A 26,499-nucleotide genomic window follows, 5' to 3' on the forward strand; every position below is an offset into this window, starting at 1 on the left:
TGGTTGCGCGATTGTCATCACAGCTACACAAGAAAGTCAAGATCAAAAGTGCATTTCTAGATACTACGTGCCCTGCATTCCTTGTGATGTTACTCTTTGCTCATTTTCTAGTTATATTCATAATATACACCCGGAAATATATAAATTCTTTGACATTCTCAACGTTCTCGAAATGGCAACAAGTTGCAGTTCCTGTCCTTGTACGATACATATATTGTTGCATAATTCCTGTAACTTTAGATTTACACAAAAACAAATAGCATATTCAGAATCTGCGCATCGATACTGATCAGAAATAGTGTAAAAATGAACATAAACAAAAAATTAGTTTAAGTTTGTTACACAGTATTATCAGTCTTTGTTCTTGTATATCTCCTCCACTACCAGTTTTTGTTTCATTAGTGAATTTGGATTCAACCCTTTGTTAACATCATCGTTTTCATTTAAAACAGAACAAGACCCAAAACTGAATCTTGTGGTGTACTGTCTGTAACATTCATGTAGTCTGACTCCTTTCCACCTATTACATCTCGTTGTTTGAGTTCTGTCAGCCAGTTTTCTGTCCACTTTACTACATTACCAGTGACATCATGGACTTTAAATTCATCAATTGACCTTCTTAATATTAAGTTTGTAGGCTGAAACTGTGTATCATTGTTTTTCATCAATCCTTGATGTGTGCCTTTCTCCATATGAGCAGAACTTTTAACAATGCACCACGAAGTCTCTCATACGAGCAGTGTTACACAGTTTCAATGGGAAACTAGGATTTCTATCATCTCTCATCCCCACCCCTGACACTGAGACCAGAAGCAAAGTAACCAAACAGCAGCAACTATGAACTTGTTTTGAAAAAACGTTTTGTGATGAAGGAACTAGATGCCCGGCAGACAGTCACTAAGGGAAGTGAGGAAAAGCTTACATAACTTCTTAAATGTAGCATGCCATGCTCAAGGTATAGCTTACTGTACTAACTCATACTGAGTCTTTGACAAGATTGAGTCTTGTTCGAATCGTTGCCGGTTTCCCACCAACTGGGAAATTTCTGACTACAATACTTCCATAACTGTGGAGAGTTGGGGAAAAAAAAATGATGGCCAGTTCCAAAATGATAATGTATGTTTGAAGACATTTTGGAATGATAGCTAAACTGGTCATCCTGCCACATTACGGTGCCTGTTTTGCAACGCCCCTGCCTCAGTCCATCTGTTAAAAATGTTGTTGATCGTACTATTGTCATGTACACCTACGATAAGAGGGAAAATAAAGGAAATGAAACTGAGTTCTCTACAAAAATGAATGCAAACAAAATACTAAGAATTTCAACTTTCATGGTTTCTTTTTCAGTCTGCTCCTCAGTTTGTGAAGCTTACAAACCTACTGTTGATGTTATTATTTCTCTGCTTTTGGTGTAACAGATAGTTCGGTTGGGTTTTGAGTTATTAATAATTGGAATGTACATTGCAAAACTTTTTATCTTTGCTTCATCTTATTTATGTTGTTCCATTAAAATGAAGTTTCCGATGTTTGCTTTAATTATCTTGTTTGTTTCAAGCTTTGTAATTTATATTAGCAAGCTTCAAATGAAATGGATGACTATTGAAGAACGGAAAGACAGGAGGAAGTAGTTCATATAAGGAGGGTAGAAAGGTTGCAAGAGGATGGAAAAAGGGCAGAATATAAGAAAGAAGTGGAGGAACGATTAGGTAAATATGATATCGAGCAGATTGGGGAGGTGAAAGGTGTGTGCAAGATATTCACAGAAGAAATCTGTGCAGCGTGTGAGATGGTGGGTGGGTGAAGAGAAGACGACAGGAGGTGCTAGGAACAGCATAGTGGAATGAAGAGGTGAGACAGGCTGCGGCACAAAAGATACTATACAGTATATTGAGTGGATGAGAAACAGAGGCGTGGAGGAAGTTTAGATTCTGAAGAGAGAGTTGTGTGTTGAGAGGAAGAGAGAGGTAAAAAGATTAATAAGAAAGAATAACAAGAGAGTGGATGAGGACTTTGGAAGGAATTTGAGTGTAAAGTGCAGGGAATGTAAGAAAATTTTCTGGAAAAGGGTAAAGTGAGTTAGACAGGGTGATAAAGAAATTAGTCAGGGCGTGAAAGATAAAAATGGTAGATTACAAGTGGAGAAGGGAGAATAAGTGAGCAGATGGAGAGAACAAATTAAGGGATTGTTGAACACAAAGAGTGAAAGTAATGCGAGTATAAGTGGCTGGGGAATGGCTGGGAGAAGGAGGGATGTGAGAAGAGAGGAACAAATCAGTAGGATGGAAGTCGTGGAAATAATGAAGAAAGTCAAAATGGGGAGAGTCCCAGGAATTGATAGAGTGTGTGGTGAAATGAAGCATGGGGGAGAGTTAGCAGTAGAATGGATGTGGCAGATGTGCAGATTGACGTGGGAGGAAGGTAGAGTCCCGGAGAATTGGAAGTCAGCTATAATTATTCCCCTGTATAAAGGAAACGGGGGAAAAGAAGTGTGTGGTAATCAGAGGGGCATTTGTCTTCTTAGTGTAATAGGAAAAGCATATGGTAGGATACTTATTGACAGAGCTAGGAAACGAACTGAGGAATTAGTTGGAAAGAACAGGGAGGATTAAGGAAGGGAAGAGTTTGTGTTGATCACATATTCATCCCTAGGTCTATAGTGGAAAAGTTTCTAGAGAAAGGAAAGAAGAATGATGCGGCCTTCTTGGATTTGAAAAAAACATATGACAGGGTGGATAGACAAGAAATTTGGAAAGTATTAAGAATATATGGAGTAAATGGGAAGTTGCTGAATGCCGTGAAGAGTATGTATGAGAGTGCTAAGGCTGCAGTGCGTGTGGACAGTGGACTAAGTGAATTTTTCTAATTGGCAATTGGATTGAAAAGGAGGTTGTGTCATGTCTCCATGTTTTTTCTATCTGTACATGGACGGGGTTATAAAAGAGATACAAGGTAGGGCAGTGGATGTTGGAGGAGCCTTACTGAGAGAGGGCAGTGTTTGGAAACTCTCCGTACTGTTGTTTGCAGATGACACTGTGTTGTTAGGTGAAGACGAAGGGGAGCAGCAAAACTTGGTGAGTTTGGAAGAGTGTGTAAGAAAAGAAATCTAAAGGTGAATGTAGGGAAGAGTAGAAATATGGTCTTCCAGAAAAATGAATTTGCTGAATGTAAAGTGATGTTGGATGAGGAGGAAATGGAAAAAGTGTTTTTAAATACTTGGGTAGTGTGAGAGTAAGAACGGAAATTTAGAGGGTGAAGTGCTTGAAAGGGTATAATAAGGAAGAAAGGTTTCTGGTTCTTTGACAGCTGTGATAAGAAACAGGGAAGGGAGCATGGAAGTAAAAAAGTCACTGTATAATAGTGTTGTGATACCAACTCTAACGTATGGAAATGAAGTTTGGGCCTTGTTGGAGGGACACAGTGGAAATGAGTTATTTCAGAGGAGCATGTGGAGCCACATGGAGAGACAGACTGACAAATGAGGAAGAGAAGGAGCGTTGTGGTGTGGATGTGGATGTGGTAGAAAGCGTTAGAAGAAATGCACTGGGGTGGTTTGGCCATATGGAGGGGATGCAGGGCGAGAAACTGACAAGGAGAGTGTATGTGAGTGAGTTGGAGGGGGGTAGAGGGAGAGGGAGGCCAAAGATGACATGAGGGATGGAGTGGAGAGGTATATGAGAGATGGGGGTGTGAGCTGGAAGCATGGCAGTGAAATATCGGGGGACAGGGCGACATGGAAGCGATTTACCTGTGGCCACCCCTTACGGGATAAAGTCATTTGGCAATAGATAGATAGATAGATAGAAGTTTCCTTTCTGTAAGGCAGTTCCTAACACCTTTCATTTTTTGGACACTGTGAGTCATTCAAGCTTACAATGCACAACCATTCTCTGGACGTCTTGAGGCGCCGCAACATGGTGACTGACAATTTTTCAAAAACGAAGAAGAGGGTGGTGAGTTGGGGAGGGGTTGGGATGGGAAAGAGTTAACCCATATAGCTTGGACGATGGTCACGGCCATCATAAAACAGGTGTTCGGATGGCTTTGTTGACAGAAATAGAAGCTTTGCATTTCCCTCCAGTTACTGAATTCCTACTCATTTTCTGTGGTGCCCAGTGTGTGATGTAGGCATATAGGAGACATATGAGCTACACTGCCAGTCTTCCATGGGAATCAGGAGGGGTAGGAGTGATGCTTTCTGAATCAGTAGTCTAATCTATTTGCTGCTGCAAGCAGCTGCCTAGCCTCTACCGCCTCCATCCCTGCCATGCTTCCTACTCAGGCAGGGAAGGGGTTGAGTGTTAGTTCGCGTGAGAGAGTTTTAGAATTGACAGTATCGTCACTCTCAAATGAATAGATGACGTCTGAGACAAGGAGTTACTACACAGAGTGTAAAGCGATGTGTAGTGATCACCCTTTACGACCTCCAGCCTCCTTCCCATTACCGTCGCAGTGCCCATGTGTCACACCCTCTCACCATCATCCACATTGTCCCAGGCTGACATTTCGCAGGTAAGCAGGGAATTGTGACATATACAGTGTAATTTTGTACAAAAAAGACGGTTTTAATGAATAATGAAATTATCAGTGAGGAGAATAAATGTTTACAAAAGTAGGGACTGAAATTCATTTAGAGAAGTAAGATTATAGAAAAAAAATAATATGTAAGCAATTGACGAAAATGAAAACTACAGATAAGTGTCACAATAACCAACAATTCATATATTTGTGATAAGCCTGTTGTAAGGTAAGAAATTAGCTAGAAAAGTGCTTTACAAAATAAAAGACAACTATGGTTGTAAGAAAAGAAAACAATGACATGGATAACTAATGTGATATTCCACAATGCAGAAAACTTACAGACAACAAAAAGTGTTCTTTTGCGGCAAGTAATATGTAATGAATCTTGGATTTTCCTTTTTCTCATTGCCACACATACAAGGGGTGATGAGTCATTCATGCGGCAGTGGCAGGGGGCTGTGGAGAGGAGTGTCGTCATGTGGGGTAATTATGAGTGTGAGCAAGCGCTAGTAGAGAATCCCTGTCAGGTCAAGGCAGACATGCAGCCTATGAACCATAGCCACTGGCTCACCAGCTTTTATAGAACCAGCCTTGCACAACCCCCCCCCCCCCACGATTGCCTCCATGCATCACTTCCTACCTCCACAACACTTCCACCTAGAGACTTGGGGACACCTGCAATCATGAGATGAAGGAATGTTAAGTACTAGGATAATTAACTGAAAGTTCTAGGGGCTGTAGTTTAGGAAGACTTGATGAAAACAGCATGCTTTGGGGGGGAAAACATGTAGAAGAAGGACTTAGTCTATTCAGTGCTTAAGCTTTAGAGGTTAATATTGCAATTCCATCTTTTTCATTTTACGTTTTTGCCATGCTCCCAGCTCACCCCACCATCTCTCATATACCTCTCCACTCCATCCCTCATGTCATCTTTGGCCTCCCTCTCCCTCTACCCCCCTCCAACTCACTCATATACACTTTCCTTGTCAGTCTCTCGCTCTGCATCCTCTCCATATGGCCAAACCACCCCAGTGCATTTCTTCTAACGCTTTCTACCACATCCACATCCACACCACAACGCTCCTTCTCTTCCTCATTTGTCAGTCTGTCTCTCCATGTGGCTCCATATGCTCCTCTGAAATAACTCATTTCCACTGTGTCCCTCCAACAAGGCCCATACTTCATTTCCATACGTTAGAGTTGGTATCACAACGCTGTTATGCAGTGACTTTTTTACTTCCATGCTCCCTTCCCTGTTTCTTATCACAGCTGTCAAAGAACCAGAAGCCTTTCTTCCTTGTTGTACCCTTTCAAGCACTTCACCCTCTAAATTTCCGTTCTTACTCTCACATTACCCAAGTATTTAAAAATACATTTTCCATTTCCTCCTCATCCAACACCACTGTACATTCAGCAAATTCATTTTTCTCGAAGACCATAATTTTACTCTTCCCTACATTCACCTTTAGATTTCTTTTCTTACACACTCTCCCAAACTCACCAAGTTTTGCTGCTCCCCTTCGTCTTCACCTAACAACACAATGTCATCTTCAAACAACAGTACGGAGAGTTTCCAAACACTGCCCTCTCTCAATAAGGCTCCTCCAACATCCACTGCCCTACCTTGTATCTCTTTTATAACCCCGTCCATGTACAGATAGAAAAAACATGGAGACATGACACAACCTCCTTTTCAATCCAATTGCCAGTTAGAAAAATTCACTTAGTTCATTGTCCACACGCACTGCAGCCTTAGCACCCTCATACATACTCTTCACGGCATTAAGCAACTTCCCATTTACTCCATATATTCTTAATATTTTCCAAATTTCTTGTCTATCCACCCCGTCATATGCTTTTTCCAAATCCATGAAGGCCGCATCATACTTCTTTCTTTTCTCTAGAAACTTTTCCACTATAGACCTAGGGATGAATATGTGATCAACACAAACTCTTCCCTTCTTAAATCCTCCCTGTTCTCTCCAACTAATTCCTCAGTTCGTTTCCTAGCTCTGTCAATAAGTATCCTACCATATGCTTTTCCTCCTACACTAAGAAGACAAATGCCCCTATGATCACCACACACTTCTTTTCCCCCGTTTCCTTTGTACAGGGGAATAATTATAGCTGACTTCCAGTTCTCCGGCACTCTCCCTTCCTCCCACGTCAATCTGCACATCTGCCACATCCATTCTACTGCTAACTCTCCCCCATGCTTCATTTCACCACACACTCTATCAATTCCTGGGACTTTCCCCTTTTTGACTTTCTTCATTGTTTCCACGACTTCCATCCTACTGATTTCTTACTCTCTTCTCACATCCCTCCTTCTCCCAGCCATTCCCCAGCCACTTATACTCGCATTACTTTCATTCTTTGTGTTCAACAATCCCTTAAATTGTTCTCTCCATCTGCTCACTTATTCTCCCTTCTCCACTCGTAATCTACCATTTTTATCTTTCACGCCCTGACTAATTTTTTTATCACCCTGTCTAACTCACTTTACCCTTTTCCAGAAAATTTTCTTACATTCCCTGCACTTAACACTCAAATTCCTTCCAAAGTCCTCATCCACTCTCTTGTTACTCTCTCTTATTAATCATTTTACCTCTCTCTTCCTCTCAACATACAACTCTCTTCCGTATCTCAACTTCCTCCACGCCTCTGTTTCTCATCCACTCAATATACTGTATAGTATCTTTTGTGCCGCAGCCTGTCTCACCTCTTCATTCCACTATGCTGTTCGTAGCACCTCCTGTCGTCTTCTTCACCCACACACCATCTCACATGCTGCACAGATTTCTTCTGTGAATATCTTGCACACACCTTCCACCTCCCCAGTCTGCTCGATATCATATTTACCTAATCGTTCCTCCACTTCTTTCTTATATTCTGCCCTTTTTCCATTCTCTTGCAACCTTTCCACCCTCCTTGTATGAACTACTTCCCCCTGTCTTTCCGTTCTTCAATAGTCATCCATTTCATTTGAACCTTGCTTGATAATTAAAGCAAACATCAGAAATTTCATTTTAATGCAACAACATAAATAAGATGAAGCAAAGATAAAAAGTTTTGCAATGTACATTCCAGTCATTAATAACTCAAAACCCAACCGAACTATCTGTTACACCAAAAGCAGAGAAATATTAACATCAACAGTAGGTTTGTAAGCTTCACAAACTGAGGAGCAAACTGAAAACGAAACCATGAAAGATGAAATTCTTAGTATTTTGTTTGCATTCATTTTTGTAGAAAACTCAGTTTCATTGCCTTTATTTTCCGTCTTGTCGTAGGTGTAGATGACAATAGTACGATCAACAACATTTTTAACAGATGGACTGAGGCAGGGGCGTTGCAAAACAGCCACAGTAATGTGGCAGGATGACCAGTTTAGCAATCATTCCAAAATGTCTTCAAACATACATTATCATTTTGGAACTGGCTATCATTTTTTTTTTTTCCCAGCTCTCCACAGTTATGGAGTTATTGTAGTCAGAAATTTCCCAGTTGGTGAGAAACCGTCAACGATTCGAACAAGACTCAATCTTGTCAAAGACTCAGTATGAGTTAGTGCAGTAAGCTATACCTTGAGCACGGCATGCTACATTTAAGAATTTATGTAAGTTTTTCCTCACTTCCCTTAGTGACTGTCTGCCTTGTATCTAGTTCCTTCATCACAAAACGTTTTTTCAAAACAAGTTGAATTTCGTTCATAGTTGCTGCTGTTTGGTTACTTTGCTTCTGGTCTCAGTGTCAGGGGTGGGGATGAGAGATGAAAGAAATCCTAGTATCCTATTGAAACTGTGTGATACTGCTCGTATGAGAGACTTCGTGGTGCATTGTTAAAAGTTCTGCTCATATGGAGAAAGGCACACATCAAGGATTGATGAAAAACAATGATACACAGTTTCAGCCGACAAACTTAATATTAAGAAGGTCAATTGAGGAATTTAAAGTCCATGATGTCACTGGTAATGTAGTAAAGTGGACAGAAAACTGGCTGACAGAACTCAAACAACGAGATGTAATAGGTGGAAAGGAGTCAGACTACATGAATGTTACAGACAGTACACCACAAGATTCAGTTTTGGGTCTTGTTCTGTTTTAAATGAACACGATGGTAATAACAAAGGGTTGAATCCAAATTCACTAATGAAACAAAAACTGGTGGTGGAGGAGATATACAAGAACAAAGACTGATAATGCTGTGTAACAAACTTAAAATAATTTTTTGTTTATGTTCATTTTTACACTATTTCTGATCAGTATCGATACGCAAATTCTGAAAATGCCATTTGTTTTTGTGTAAATCTAAAGTTACAGGAATTATGCAACAATATATGTATCGTACAAGGACAGGAACTGCAACTTGTTGCCATTTCGAGAACGTTGAGAATGTCAAAGAATTTATATATTTCCGGGTGTATATTATGAATGTAACTAGAAAATGAGCAAAAAGTAACATCACAAGGAATGCAAGGCACGTAGTATCTAGAAATGCACTTTTGATCTTGACTTTCTTGTGTAGCTGTCATGACAATCGCGCAACCATCCCCAAACGTAATCGCCTATCATCACCTCGTTCCACCTGCCCTGATATCTGGTTTCCATCAGTAGAATGTCCTGGTGGAACAGTTCGCCATGTTCCTTGCTGACTGCACCCAAGTTGCTTTTGAAGAAATCAAGGTGGGAATGCAGATAGTGCAATTTGATTGACATTCTGCATCCAAGCCAGTGGAATGTGCCAATCAGGTCATTGACGAGCTGTGCGGAATCTGGTCTCCTCTGGTTGCCAAGAAAACCTTCCACAACCCCTCTGTAAGCACTCCACCACGCTCTTTATCATCGGTCATTTTACCCTCATTCTTTGACATTGCAGCCCTGTGAATATGCCAGCTGTCACCTTTGCCACGGTCAACTTGGGAAACAGTGATTGAATAAGCAGAAACACATCACCATCCTTGTTGATGGCTTTCACGAATTGTTTCACACGACCAAGTTTTATATGTAGCGGCGGTAGCAATAACTTCTCACTGGAGATCAGTGGAGCTCTCAGAATGCTGCATGAGCCTGATGTAAGACACGCTCTGAGAGGCCAGTCTTTTCTAACGAAATGTTCTGCATCGCTCCGGCTGTCCCGCGAACATAAAAATATATAAGTACTTTGTATAACTGCTTTACATTTCAAGTAGTAACGAAATTATTTTGAAATCCCCATAAACCTCCCAGCTGTGATCTGAGTACTTGATCTTTGTTAGACAAACCTTCACATTCTCACAGCATTCCTTCATTTCCACTATGTGCAACTGGAATTCATGGAAGTTCGTTACCGTTATGCAAAAGTACAGCCTTTAGGCTCTTCACGTAACTGTCCATGAAGAGTCACCATTCTGAGGCCTTGTAATCCACTCCCATGACTTGGAACAAACCCTTAACATCAAAACAATAACACAATGAGGTTTCTTTACAAAATTTGAAGAGGAATGCAAACTTACTGTGGCGATCCCTATAACTCACCTTGCAACTAGGATCCAACAAGTTCCACTCACTTAGACGTGACACCAGCAGCTCAGCATTGGACTTGGTGGGTCCTAAATCTCAGACCAAGTCATCCAGATCTTGCTATTTGCGAAAGTGTGGAGTGTCTCCGGAACATTCTCCAACATACGATTCATCATCACTTTCCCCTCCATCATCGACGATGTCCTCATGGTCAGAGACAACTTCCGTGTCCGCAGGAGGGACAGGAATTGCCAGCTCATCGTTGTGAGGCTCCGGGAGATCAAAGAAGGCAAAGTTGAATATACAATGTTCTTACTGCCCTTAATGCTCTTTGCACCACTTATATCAACCATACAAAAATAACAATCCTCATGGTGATTTGAAGGCTCTTGCTGCACTCACGGAACTGAGAAAGGCATCTTCTTTCTTGCTTCTTGTAGCCAAGCTTTAAGCATAGAGCAACAGCTACCACACATGTAGTGTGGAGCCCAATCCATGTCTTGATCGCCCATTGCCACGCCAAAATATGCTTTGTATGCACAAGCAAATTTGGTATCAAGGTGGATTTTGTGTTTGATCATCTTCAGTCCAATATATTTTCCACATACACAACGAAATGTATCGGCGGACAGCATGCAAGAATGTCTACTGGTCATTCCCATCAATCAAAACATCTTTAGGAACAGCTCAAAAACATGTCGACCAGCCAAACTAGCAATGTAACACTAGCTCATTGAATGAACTGACTCGATCCATGATGCATGATGCAATAATGGTCAAATCAGCAACATCTGCATGGACACAGATGGTGTGTGTGTGTGTGTGTGTGTGTGTGTGTGTGTGTAACATTTAAAGCGATGTGTCAGCCATTACATCGGTACGCGGTAACAAGACTGGAAGTAAACAATTGCCAATTGTTGAAAAACCTAGAGATAGACAAACAAAACATACACCATTGGAATCAGCGTGGAAAACTGAAACTAACAAGACCAAAAAATTTGAATAAGCAAAACCTTTGTTACACAGTGTAATTCAGTGGGATCTTCACAACCTGTTCAGTTGGGCTCAAACATGGTAAATAGACTTGAGCCCCCAAAGCTAGAGTGATGGCAAGTCCATCATAGAACAGGTGTTCTGGGCACCTTGGATGACAGGGATTGCGTAGCCGCTTTTCTTTTCCTGCCAATGTTTTAAATCCTATACATTTTCTAATTTGCCCTGTGCATGATGTAGGCACAGAAGATGCAAGTAAGCTACGCTACCAGCCTTCCTCAGGAAACAAGAGCGGAAGCAATGATGACTTCTGATTCTATATGATCCATTTCACTTGCGATCACAAGCTGCTACATGGTCCCTGTCATCTCCACCCTTTCGAAGCAGGGAAGGTGTTTACTGATAGTACGAGTGAGTTTTGTGATGACATTACCTTCATTATCGAGCAGAGGCACAACGTCTGAGAGTGGGTGTTACTCTACAGTGTCGAGTGTCAAATCCTGGCCACGCTTGTCAGCCCACAGCCACTTTCCCTTCACCTTTGCAGCACCAACACCTTGCCATCCACATTACCCCACCCTGACACTTGTGTGCTGGGAAATGTAACATATATAGTGTCAATTTTTATATAAGAATAGAAACAAAATAAGTGGTATAAAGATATAAGGAAATCTTCACTGCAGAGAATAAGTGTATATGAAAGTGAATTCTGATATTTAATGAAGTAAGATTGCAGAAAAAAGTATACAAAAGTGATAAAATATAAGAAAACCTATAGTATAGGAAATAAGTTGTATGACCAAAACTGTACAGTGGTTTTCTATCATCCAGTATAGAAAACAAGTGTTGGAGTAAAAAATGAAAGTTACCTTTCGATGCATCTGCTGTACATAGATTTTGTATCAGGTTACAGAAACAAGTGCTGGAGTACACGTGAAAGTGATCTTTAGGGGCAAGTACTGTCCAGTGATTTAGTACTGTAGTATAAACCTTGGTATAAAAAATGAGCAGGACTGAAAATAGAAGTGACCGTGCAGTATACATAAAATTAAGTGTTGTGAAAAAAAAAAAAAAATTACTACCATTTCTGTAGTTATATATGATCATGGCCAAATAAGTGCCCTTGCAGGCTAGATGATAAGGAAAAGTTTGGGCAAATATATATACAATAATCCCCGTACTATCCGGACGCCCACTTTCTGGACAACCCCACTTAACGGACATTGTGGGCCTGGACCTTTGGAACCCAAAAATGGCCAAAAAAAGAAAAAGTCCTCCCAAAATCCGAATTTTTTCCCACCCGTAATTTGAAATTGCCGCGTGGCGCCGAACAGCTGTTACACCACAGACCCTCTCCCCTTCCTTCCTCCCCCCTCCCCTGTCAGGGTTGCCATTTGGTATTTTTCATTACCAAATGTGGGCCAATTTGGTCATGAAAAATTCGTTTGGTAATGAATCAGAGTAATGTATTACCAAACGGATTTTTCACATGTATGAAGATACACAGGATGGAGATGGTGGATTGTTTACTCTCTCTGATTAATCTGCTAACGTACATAGCATGAAAATAACCAACATGCTGTTAATTATACAAAAAGTGATTACATGTATTTCCACTTGTATATATAATTAGTGAAGAATAAATGCTAGCATTACGAATTTGGTAATGAAAAGTTAAATTTGGTAATGAAAATTGAGGAGTTTGGTAATGAAAATTGAGGAGTTTGGTAATATGGCCATTGCGATCTAGCAACTCTGTTTCCCCCTCACCAACACCCAAACAGTTTACAGTTATTGCCTAACTTCGATCGCGAGTGGTAGCGTATCAAAATGGGAGCCACACGTGCTCATTTTTTTGTGAATAAACAGTGAATAAACTGCAATACCTCACCACTAGACCACACGGGAATTTACAATGTTGTGCAGTGTTAAGAAATTAGAATTTAGAGGGCAAAAGATTAACTGGTGCAATTAACAATGTGCAGTGTTAAACAGTTATAACTCACAGTGCAAAGAATTACTGTAAGTGCAGCACAACAATGGATTACTGTACATGCTTCAAGAGCATTTTCACCACTGCCAAAACCTTACAAAAGGCAGCCACAAACGTGCTGTAATTACCCTGGATGAGTAAAAGTGTATGGTAGGATACTTATTGACAGAGTTAGAGAAAGAACAGAGGAATTAGTTGGAGGAGAACAGGGAGGCTTTAGGAAGGGAAGAGGTTGTGTAAATCAGATATTCATTCTTAGATCTTTAGTGGAAAAGTTTCTAGAGAAGGGAAAGAAGTTGTATGCGGCTTTCATGGATTTGGAGAAAGCATATGACAGGGTGGATAGACAAGGATTGTGGAAAGTATTAAGAATATTTGGAGTAGATGGAAAGTTGTTGAATGCTGTGAAGAGTATGTATAATGGTGATTAGGCTACAGTGCGTGAGGATGGTGAACTGAGTGAATTTTTCTCTCTGGAGATTGGGTTGAAACAGGGATGTGTCATGTCTCCATGGTTTTTCAATCTGTTCGTGGATGGGGTAATAAAAGAGGTACAAGGTAGGGTAGTGGATGTTGGACTGGCCCTGGTGAGAGAGGATAGTGTTTGGAAACTCCCTGTACTGTTGTTTGCAGATGATACTGTGTTGTTGAGTGAAGACGAAGGGGAGCTGCAAGGCTTGGTGTATGAGTTTGGGAGTGTGCAAGAAACGGAATCTAAAGGTGAATGTAGGGAAGAGTAAAGTGATGGTCTTTGAGAGAGGTGAAGTCAGTGAATGTACAGCGAGGTTGGATGGTGAGGAACTGGAAAATGTGAGTACGTTTAAGTACTTGGGTAGTGTGATGAGTAAGGATGGAGGTTTGGATGGTGAAGTGCTTGAAAGGGTACAGCAGGGAAGAAATGTTGCTGGTTCTTTGAAAGCAGTGATAAGAAACAGGGAAGTGAGCATGGAAGTGAAAAAGTTACTACATGACAGTATTGTGATACCAACTCTAACGTATGGAAGTGAAGCTTGGACATTGTTGGAAGGACACAAGTCAAGAGTGAGAGCAGTGGAAATGAGTTATTTAAGAGGAGCCTGTGGAGTTACATGGAGAGACAGGCTGACGAATGAGGATATAAAGGAGCATTTGGTGTGGATGTGGATGTGATAGGAAGTGTTATGAGGAACACACCGTGGTTTGGCCATGTGGAGAGGATGGAGGGTGAAAGACTGATGAAGAGAGTGTATGTGAGTGAGGTGGAGGGGGGAAGAGGGAGGGGGAGGCCGAGGATGAGATGGAGGGATGGGGTGGAGAGGTATATGAGAGAGAGGGGTGTGAGTTGGGAGCAGGGCAGTGAAATGGCAGGGGACAGGACGAAGTGGAGGCGATTTGTTTGTGGCCACCTCAAATGAGATTGAGGCATCTGGCAATAGATAGATAGATAGAGGTACAGTCACCTCTAATTCCTCATTCTTTGGTTCCTTTTCATTTATTTCAAGCTTTATGTCCATTTTTGGTGTGAATAGGGTCTTAAACTGGTTTAAATATGTGCTATGCATGTCCGGTAGGGAGTTATTTAGGTGGCTTTCAAAATCATGCTGGGTTAGGGTCCATAAGTACCAGTCCAGGAGCGAGGGACTTGTAAGTATCCAGAATGTTTATTATTGTATAAACTCTCTTCTAAAACCTCATTTTGTGGGTCTCTGGCATTTATTTCAGTCTTTTATGTCCCTTATTCGTGTGATTTGGGTCTTAAATAGATGCTATGAATGTCCAGAGGGAGTTGTATAGGTGATTTCAGAGTTAGGGTCCATAAGTACAAGTTCAGGAGGCTGGGGCCCACTATCCGGACAGGACCACTTTCCGGACATGCCTTTGGCTCTGTTACATCGGATAGTGGAGGGATTTATATATATATATAGATATATATATATATATATATATATATATATATATATATAATCATCAGCCGTTGAGGTCCACTGCAGGACCGGTCTATCCCTAGCGAAGCAGGGATGATATATAAATATAAATATATATATATATATATATATATATATATATATATATATATATTCATCCATTCATCCATCATCCGATCCTACGTTGCCCCATGAGGAGCATAGAAGCCCTGGGCTAGGCAGTTGGTCCTGACATTTAAGATGATATATATATATATATATATATATATATATATATATATATATATATATATATAATCTCATCAATCGTTTGGGTGTCCACTGCAGAACTGGCCTATCTTGACCGAAGTGGGGACGATAAAGCCAATATATCTCTACTAAGAGGCTTAGGCTGTCTGGTAGAGATTGTATGTAGGGTGAGATGTGCTTGTAAGTGTAATTATTGTAATGTTGGAGTGGCTTTGGATGTGTGTGTGTAGTCTGTGAACCAAGTGTAATCGGCCCACGCAAGCTGACTGGGTGCAAGTATAATTTACAGTATGCGACATTGGTTCAACCACAGCACTTCTTGTGTCCGCCAGTGCAGTACATGGCCAGAAAAATGCTCCCAAAGTTTATCACCCTGGCGGGGCGTGAACCATTGTTCTTCAGCGTACGAAAATGCACACTTTACCACTGAGCCTCCATATATATATATATATATATATATATATATATATATATATATATATATATAAAGATTGATTGATAGATTGATAGGAAGATCTCTTTCTCTCTCTCTCTCTCTCTACATATATGTTGGATGTAGTGGATGGCTGGAGAAAGATAAAGGTGAGTCTGGGATTTGATTCCAATTTATTTCCTCAGAGTTAGTAACTCACAGGAGCAGTACTGAGGCGAGAGCAATTATATGCTTGCTAACTCTGCAACCTCCCGTCCTCGCACTTCCATGTCGTTTCCTCATCATCATCATTGCCTCCGTCGTCCTCGGGTCGTGAGGAAGTGTGGGGAATGAGGGAACAGTTTCACATGAGGTGCTGGGTGTGGGGAATGTGGGAAAACTTTGTTGTGATGTGGCAGGCTAATCTGGGTCACGTGCGGGCAAGGGAGAGTGCAGGCAAGATGACTCCCTCTCCCCCTCTTTCTCCTCACACCTTCCTCCCCATATAGGGAAATCCTAGGCTTCCCCAACCACCCCTGAACAGCTGAACTACCTTCCTCCTCGCCTTCCTCTTCATCGTCATGACGTGCAAGACGATGATGTGCAGGTGGCCTCCTTCCACGTGTTACCCTAGCATACCCCACATACCATGATTTTCGTGGTGAGGGAATTTCCTCATCACTACTACTCTCCTCATCAGGCTGGACGTAGGCTTTATCCTGCACGTCGTTGTCCACGTCACTTTCCCCAGTGTAAGGGACCTTCTGGAGCTCCTGAATCTCCTCGTTTGAGAGACCTCAGCGAGACATTATTGCACTGTATGACAGACACAAGCAGAGTGAGGCAGAGTGAGTGTGAGGAGGTAGCACATTGGTGTATAGGCCTGAGCACCTGAGGCAATATAGAGGATGGGTTGCCCTACAAGGGCACCAGTTTTTGCACACATAGCTTGAAAAATGTGACCACAATGAATTTTTGAAATTTAAGCCATTTTAAAACGGCACTGGCACTGGCCGTGGAATTACATCAGACTGTTTAAAACGGCACTGACACTGGGTTAAAATAGAGTAATATGTTACTAGTACCCCTTAATTTTCCTTGTTTTTTCTATTTTTTCTTTGTATATATAATTTACAATATTTACATATTATACATATTTCACTCAGGGGGTCTCACTTGAATATTTACTCTTCCTTCCGTAAATACTGACTCCAAGTTTGCAATCCTTGCTTGCATTCTCTGCATAGCCAATAGTAATACACTAAATACAATGGAGAAGATTATAAAGACAATTGGAGCTGGACTGTACAAATTATATAGCATGAACATATTTATACTCTGTTCTTCCCAGGGCTTCATTGTTTGATTGGTTAATTGCATAGTTTCAAACTTAGGTGAAGTCAGCTTAATATTATTTTGTGCTCATGTTTAAATCCATCTCAGGCAGTGGTTGGAAGTATTTGTGTATGTGATTCAGGATGGCATCGTGATTGTCTGTAGCTAAGGTGGACAAAGATGGTGTAAGTACAGGACAAGAGTCAGGTGCCATGTATTGTCCTGATGCTGAAGTATGAGATGGTGGTGTATCTGGACAAATTATGAAAACTGATGTGTTACGAGTGAAGTAGAAAGACTTAATGCCTGATGCACTGTTGGTGGGTGAGTTTACTTGGAGCAAATGTGAAGTTGCAATGCGGATGAATGTCATGATGTCTCATGATCGTCATTTCACACGCCATTTAATTCCATATTTTTTCTTACCACATTATTCAATTTCTATTAACAAACACTACTTCGTCTATATACAGACTTAGATACATGCATCTTCAGTTATCTATATTAAGTCCAATACTAATTACTGGTACCAACAGTAACAATTATACCTATCTATCTATCTATTTATCTGTATCTATCTATCTTTCTATCTATCTATCTATCTATCAATCTATCTATCTATCAATCTATATAGATCTATATATATATATATATATATATATCTTACGATATATATATATATTTTATATATATATATATATATATTTATATATATATATATATATATATATATATATATATATATATATAAATATATATATATATATATATATATATATATATATATATATATTTATATATATATGTATATATATATATATATATATATATACAGTAGGTTCGCACAGTGCGTGTCATCGCAGTGCGCGATTCGCATTGTGCTCGAGTGACCAAAAATCACACCAAAAACCCTTGAATATGCGAGTTTACTGCACAGAACACGAGGCAGAGGCAAGAAGTGGCTCAAAAATGCCATGTTCTATTAGTGCGCGACCACCCCTCACACAGCGCATCACGTGTTGTCATGTTGATGTGCAGAAATTCCTGGGCATTCTACTGTGCAGCTTGGGGTACAAGGGAGCTGGCGCGCCATAACAGTCCTGGCTCATGCACTGTGCGGATCCACTCTCTACAGCTAACCTGTCGTGTACAACGTGTGTTGTTTTTTGTGCTGCTCCATCCTTGCCTGTACTACGCCGCACCATGGCTCCAACCCCAAGAGTTAAGAAACTTCTGACGCACGCCACCAAGTTAAAGGTCATTAAGATGAAGGAGGAGGGTCAAGGAAACACTGCCATCGGGAGAGCCCTGGGACTGGCTGTATCTACAGTGAGAACTGTGTGGAAGAACCTTGAAGCCATAAAGGCTGTAGTGAAGATGTACAGTGCCTCTGACCTAGACGGCCGTTCGCGGGTGGGAAATCGTGCTATGATACTAATGGAGAGCTATCTTGCCACCTTCATAATGAGTAAAGAAAAGGAAGGTGTTCCACTGAATGGAAGATTTATTTGGAACCAAGCCCAGCTCTTTTACAAGGCAGCATCTCGCAGGTTAAAAGTGGAAAAACCTTTCAGGGCATCGGTTGGATGGCTGGACTGTTTTCTCAAGTGCAAGGAACTCCGTTACGTGAAAGTGTCTGGTGAACGTGCCTCTGCCGATGAGCTGGCCGAGAAAGACTATCTTGCGATATTTAGAGCGATTATTGAAGAGGGACAGTACACCAAGGACCAGATCTACAACATCGATGAAACGTCGTTATATTACAAGGCCATGCCCAAATCAACTTACATCGTTAAAGACAGAAACAAGCCCCTGGTCGCAAGCTCCAGAAGTGTAAGATGACAGTAATGAAGAGAGAACCTGTATTTTTACACAGGAAATTTCTCTGATGACGGTAATGTTCGCTGTAAACCTGTCTGGGAGCCACAAGATGAGGCCAGTTGTTGTACACACAGCTTCACACCCAAGGTGCTACAAAAACCTCACGAACATGGATGCAAGTGGTGTGTATTGGTACAAGTCTGCAAATGGTTGGATGACTGGGAACGTTATGGCAGACTGGTTAATGAGGCAGTGTGTCCCTGATGCCAGAGCCAAGTGTCGGGAACTGGGCATTCCATTTAAGATGCTCCTTGTGCTTGATAATGCACCAAGTCACCCTCCATACCTTGAAGATCTGCATAAGGATTGTCGTGTTGTGTTTCTGCTGCCCCACACGACGTCACTAGTGCAGCCACTAGATCAAGAACTAATCGTCACAGTGAAGCACTTCTACCATAAGCAAGTGTACGACTACCTATGCAGGAAGACCGACACACAAGAGGAGCTTCATGCCCTACAAGAAGATCACGACGAAGACTTTGATGAGGCATCTGCTCCCGTTCCATCTCCACCAGCAGCTGTATCCCGACCTGCCACAGATGCCATGACTGTTGAGGCATTTTGGCATAATTTTACGGTGAAGGACGCAGTTGAATTTCTCCTACAAGCCTGGCACCAGATTACACCTGCAACGGTGAACCATGCATGGCGAATGCTCGTGCCTCACTTATGCACGACCCAGGAGACGGCCATTCAACCACTGGCCGAGGCTGAGGCAGCAACACTGACAGCAGCACAAGCTGTACCAGGTTTCGAGGATGTTACATTGGCGGACATACAAGAAGTGCACACTGCTACTGAGGAACAGCCTCCCGAGGAAGTGTTGCAACGGATAGATGAGGCTGACGCAGAGCTCGACGCCAGGCAGAGCCAAGTTGAGCAGCCTAGCGTGATGGAAGGCAGGACTGGGCTGTGTATGTCAAACATTAGCAAGATCCTTGCTGCCGTGGATAAGCTTAAGGAAGAGGTGAAGGAACAGGAAGTGAGCAACCTAAGAACGGAGGAACTTCTGGTTGGTATTGACAAACTCTTCCGTTTCTACACAGACAGGCACAGGGAAGAAATAAACAGGAAAAGACAGATGCTCATAACAAGCTACACACAGCGGGCTTAAGTTGGTGAAATTGCGGAACCAGCGACATCGTCTGCTCCTGTTCCTGTTGAGGATGAAGAGGATGCAATGTCAGAAGTGTCAGCATTGGACTTTGAAGGGTTTATGGTCGAAGTGAGTGACTTTGATGCTCCTGAGGAAGGTGATCAAGAGGAGTCTGTGGAAAGAAGTGTTGGTGTGGTGGGAGGTGCGGTGGGGAGTGCGGTGCTGTAAGTGTTGCCGTGCCTCGGAACCCCTGTTATTTAAGGTTATCAGGCCTGTTGTCTACTGTTGTTAAGGTGACTACCCTTATTGTTGTTATTGTAGCTATAGCTTTAGTAGAATGTCTGAAAAATATGACCTTTATTATGTCTCTAAGGGCCAAAAAATGACCAGGTATGAGGGGGTACCGCCCATATGTAATTATTCCCATAAGATTATGTATTCCCAGTACGCGAATTCCCAGTGCGCAAGGTCATGGACCGCCTAATCTCTCGCACACTGTGCGAGCCTACTGTATATATATATATATACATATATATATATATATATATATATATATATATATATATATATATATATATATATCTATGTAATGCTAGGAGAAAAAGGCCCGACTCCTTGGTCCTAGAACACCTAACCTGTAGCGGGGTCTTCTTTTGAGACTGGGGCTTAGTGCAACTAAGAGAGAGGTAGGACACAAAAACTCCAGGCAATAACCTTTACACATGTATTCCTTCAGTCAGACACAAGACAAAACAGCAGATACTATAACAGTATTTGGTGAATGATAAAACTTTAACTAGAAAATCAGTATCTTGCAGGATACTAGTTTAACAGGAACTGATGCTAACACTCTAGGTTTAGTGTACAGGTTTACTTAGAACACAAGGTCGCGGTGCACGTGGGAGGGGTCGGGAGTGAGTCTCACACGGGGGGGGAAGGGCTGATGCACTGAGGGTCTGATTATAGTTATAGTAGTATCGAGTGGGAGTTGATGTTAAGGAGTTTGACTTGTTATCCTCTGGTAGCAAGGGGGTTTTGGTAATTTATTATAACATGAGTCCAGGTTTTCACATACACGTCGAATGTCGAGAGGAGATTTACTAAGGGAGGGTGTAAGGCACTGAGAGTCTTGTTATGTTTATAGTAATATGAGGGGGAGGGTATTACTAACACTTTCTCTTTACTATTTTCTGGTAGCAAGGGACATTTGGATATTTTACTAATATGAATCCCTCGGGTTGAGCGTCTTACTGGTTTCATACAAGGGCGTCACTCTGTGAGTCTGATTCACCAGCACTTAGACTCTGCGCTTGTTATTATTATTCAGCCCCGTGGTGTCATTCATTCCCCATCTATCTTCTCGTGAACACTTGACCTGTTATTCAGGGTGTACTATGTCACTATATCTAAGTTACATTAACTTGGGGCAATATCACACTTAACAAGAGTCATTTATACAGTAGGGGCAGCAGGGAGACACGCCGGCGACGACTTTGCTGGGACTGGGGCACCGCCAGGGGAGGGCATGCTGAGAGGGCACGGGGCGACTCGCAGGGGCGTCTTCTCTCGTCTGGGGCTGCAGGTGGCGAAGGGGCCCGTATTCTCTGGGCTGGGTACAGGGGTGTGGCCCTCAGGACTGGGGCCAAACAGGTCCAAAAATCTCTGGCTCAGGTCTCGGCCGGAGATGGAGGTCTTCCGCTGTCAGGGCGTAGGGAGGTCTCGCCCGGGCATCCTGGGGAGGGCCTGGAGTACACTAGGGCTGCGGTCCCCAGAGCCAAGAGGCGCCGTCAGGGAGTGACTGCGGCACTGACCTGAATCAGGGTCCGTCAGGTGAGTCTTCTCCAGGGCCAGGCGTAGGGAGCAGAGGCCAGGGGAGGCATTAGAGCCTCTCTGGAATTCTCCTGCATCCTCTGCGTCGGGAGTCCAGGCCCTCGTCTCACGCTGGGGCGGTGGGACTACTCTCGCCTGTCTCCGACCGTAGGGCCCGGCTGCTGGCCATGGCTTCCCAAGGGTGCAGTTATGAGGCGCCAAGGCCTGGCTACTGGCCGTGGCCTGAGTAGGGGAATCAGCGCGCCTCTGGACACCTTCGAAGCGGTTACCGGCAGTCTGACGAAGGTGGGAGTGGCTACAGGCCTACATCTGCAGGAGGGAGGGGGAGCAGCTGCAGGCCGACTCAGGGGCAGCACCTTCGGAGCGGCAACTGGCCTTCTGATGAAGGCGGGAGCAACTACAGGCCATCTCCTTCTGCCGGGGGGAAGAGCGGCTGCAGGCCGACTTGGGGGCAGCGTCTTTGGAGCAGCTACCGGCTGTCTGACGAAGGTGGGAGTGACTATAGGCTGACTTGGGGGCAGCACCTTAAGAGCGGCTACCGGCCGTCTGACGAAGGCTGGAGCGACTACAGGCCGTCTCCTTCTGCCGGAGGGAGGAGCGACTACAGGCTAACTAAGGGGTCAGCACCTACACAACTGCTACCGGCCGTCTGACGAAGGCGGGAGCGACTACTGACATGGGGAGGAGCAGTTACAGGCCGACTCCTGCAGGAGGGGGTGTAGGGCAGCTGCAGGCCGTCCCTGGAAGGACACCTTCTGACGAAGGTAGGAGTGGCTACCGGCCATCTCCTGATTACCCTCAGGTCAGTTGTTCACCAATTCCCTTACGAGGGACAGGCGGCTACTGGCCGTCCCAAAGAAGAAGACACCTTCGGAGAGGCTACAGGCACACTCCTGTTGAAGGCGGGAGTGGCTACAGGCCAACTCCTGATGGGCGCTGTTTGGAGATGGATAGACACTCCACCCCGATCTGGTTTGGCGGAACCTCGCCTGGCAGGTAGTGCAGGATTCCTGCTATGGTGATGGTGAGGCGGCTCCGCATCATAGGGGCATATGGCCCGGGCTGGCTTGTCCTGTTGTCGCACCGAGTCTCATTGTGCCGCTGCCGCTCCTCTGTGGGGTCCTTGTGGGGGTGTCAGGGAGATTCCGGGGGCACTATGCTGTATTTCAATATATATACACACACATATGTATGTATATATATATATATATATATATATATATATATATATATATATACAGTATATATATATATATATATATATATATATATGTATATATATATATATATATATATATATATATATATATATTAGAGAGAGAGAGAGAGAGAGAACATTCATTTATTCCTAATTGTTGTCACTATCTATACGATTAACACATACATAAAATGTTTCATGACAACACTCCTTAGCAAAATGTGCTTCTTAATTAGAGATCGGCGCCATTATAGGATGTTTTCAACACCACCAATTTTATTGCCAGAGGAGACAGCATTTGAATTTCCCAATGGCGATTCACAGTTAGTAGAATGACAGGAAAATGTAACAAACACAGATAGTTCTCCACGAACAAAAGATTAAGAAACAAACACTTCTGTGAGAGGAATTGAGGATAAGGACGCCTCTTGGACAGTTCTCTTGATGAAGAAAGCGAAGATTATAGATTTGGCATACACACCTATGAAAACTTAATAGGATACATAGGTCCAAAATTACATCCTCAACAATTCTTTCCCATAACGACAAGCGACTTCACGTGAATTTGACCAACCAAACAAACACAATGGTTAACACCACAGGTCCAACTTCCCCACTTCAGGTATTTGTTTACCATGAGGATAAGAATCTCACAAAATTGTCAGGCACAGAAAGAACCACATCGATGCGATGTCCCTTATAAATCAGAGCGAGCAACTTTTTTTTAGAAGACATATAACACAGAAGAGTGAAAAGACAGCTGTTTTTTTCACTATGGATTAACCAAGAAAGATGCCCAGCTGGTGGTCTGCTTAGATCTGATAAGCTCTTATGTGTTCAGACATATGATGAGTTTAAGACAGAATTCCTAAAGAAATTTTCTGGCGGTAGAAATTTTTTGCCAGGTATAATCCCAGAATTACTTAAGATCATGGATCTTATGAGACAACATACCACAAACCCTGTCTTAACAGCAGAGGTGTCCACAATTATGAGAACACTGTTAGCCAGTACAGAGAACTCAAACTGGGTAACAACTGACAGGAAGATGTCACCAATGCATGTCATGGACATCCTTGGTTATGTAGCTGGATTGTGAAAATTGCCTGACATGGTATTAAAAATAGCAAAAAAAAGTTGTTTGTACCTCAGGAATGTGTTTGTTAGATTTTATGAACGAGTTAGAGATGAATTGCATAAAAGCAGAGGTGAGTGAAATATCACAACCCAGTACAACCAGAATGAGAATTGCAGACACTGTGGCAGCCATGAATACATCAAGCCCAAGTACAGAACAAAAACGATCGTGACCCGAGAACAGACAAACCAAACAACAGCTGGCATCAAGGCAGCGATCGCAATCACCAGGCCACAGGCAGCCTCAAAAATTTGCATGTAGTCCAAGCAGAAACCGTGCCACAGAAAAAACAAAATATGAAAAGCCATGTCGTGGGTAACATTCGGGAGATAGGGTCTACTCGATGATATTATTGTGCAAATCTTGGTCACACAAAATCTGAATGTTGCATTAAACTTAAGGAAGATGGAAATAAAGAGAAAGGGATGCAACCATACTGAAGAAAGTATAAAAACACAGGACACTGGATTTCACATTGCAGAACAGTTGAAAGGTTAGTATCTGTTTTAAGTCGGGGTAAGGGCATGCCACGACAAAAAAAAACAACCATACATTAAGAAAAACAAGCCTAGAGTGCATATAGGACGCATACTCGGAAACGAGTATATCTTGGTGTCCACTTCCTATAAAGATCAAAAGATTTCAGTATTCTTGGATTCAGGCTGTCCAGTGAATTTAATAACACAAGAGGAATTAGAGAGGATTTTTAGAAATAAGAAGAAAGTAACCTTCGTGGAGGAATCTGTTTTAGACTTGTATGTGGTAGATCGCAAACAAGTAACCATAAAGGGCATAATGCAGTTAGACATCAGTTATACAGAGACTATGAGACCAACCTCAGCTAATTTCTGTATAGTAGAGAACTTAGCAGTAAGAGCTAACATGTTATTGAGTTTGAGAACCATGAGAAAAGAGAATATTGTATTACTCCCACACATGAACGCAGTACAATACAACAATGAATTCATAGAGGAAATTTCACCATAATTGTCCCCCAAAAGTTGTAGAAAATCGAAGGGAGTTGGAATGATCAAACACTTAAACAGAACGCTTGAGTCTGATGAGGGTACGCATGCACTCACCGCTGCCACCAAATATAATACCATAGGTGTCGCCAAGCTTTTCCAAAAGTGTGTTAGATGTAGTGGATGGCAGGAGAAAGATAAAGATGAGTCTGGGGTTTGATTGCAGTTTATTTATTCAGAAGATGTATCTCACAAGAGCAGTACTGAGGTGAGAGCAGTTTTATGCTTGCTAACTCTGCACACTGTTCCTGCCTCTCCCCACCAAGTCTCTTTCTCTCTCCCTCCTAACCCTTTCTGCCCTGTCTCTCCCATTTCCCCTGTATATGACTGGTTGTGTTATGCATACAGGCACATGTGTGGAACTTTCCAAGCCTGGGGAGTTTCCATCAGGCATCATACTGTGCTGTGTGTGAAATTCCTAACTACAGAATGTGCAGCATTATTTCCTCTAGCCCTCTCGCTTAGGCACGACTTTCTTCTAACCTCTATATTACATATTAACCGTAACTAGCTATTATGTAGTGTGTTATGATTTTTTAGTGTCCTGACATCAACTGTACATATATATATATATATATATATATATAGATAGATAGATAGATAGATATAGATATATATATATATATATATATATAGATAGATAGATAGATATAGATATAGATAGATAGATAGATAGATAGATATAGATAGATAGATAGATAAATAGATATAGATAGATAGATATAGATATAGATATATAGAGAGATATAATTATTCTCGAGTGAAAATTAAAGTGACCTTTCATGGCACAGGAATAGATACAGTGCTTAAGTGAAAGCGAATGTAATCTTTCGTGGCAGTTACTGTGTGTTCTAATGTATAACCTTTGGTATTCTCCACTCCCACACACCAAATAACAGAGAGTAACTCTGGAACAGCCAAAGGATTTGGCCAAATAAAATGAGTGAGCCACTCATGCGGGGTGTGAGAGATTTATTCATGGGGAAGTGGCTGGATTAGGTGAAGAGGAGTGGGAAGGTCTAGTGGAGCAAGAGGGAGTGTGAGTTTGAGAAGCCAGCCCCGTCTGGCCCAGGCTGGCATAAAGCCGGCCTGCCCTAGCCACCTGCCTTAGCCACCAACTCGTCAGCTAGCATGGATACAGCTCACTGTGACCTCCAAAGTTTCCCTCATTCATCCCTACCTCCTCAATCCCTCCACTTGTAGACCTGTTGACACTTGTAACGAGAGACAAAGGATTGATGAGTATTTTGATCATTAATTGAAAGTTCCTGGTGTTGTAGTTATCAAGCTTTGATGGGTTACAAACAGGCGACTTTTAGAAAAATGCCCGATTATGGGAAGGACTTAGTGCACCAAACCCCAGAACATTGAGGGTTAATACTGATAAAGGGAAAGTCTTAAATATTGTGAGTAAGAATTGAAATG

This window comes from Coenobita brevimanus, chromosome 86 (genome assembly GCF_032717465.1).
Source record: "Coenobita brevimanus isolate Jiangsu-jjx chromosome 86, ASM3271746v2, whole genome shotgun sequence".
Classification (NCBI taxonomy): Eukaryota; Metazoa; Arthropoda; class Malacostraca; order Decapoda; family Coenobitidae; genus Coenobita; species Coenobita brevimanus.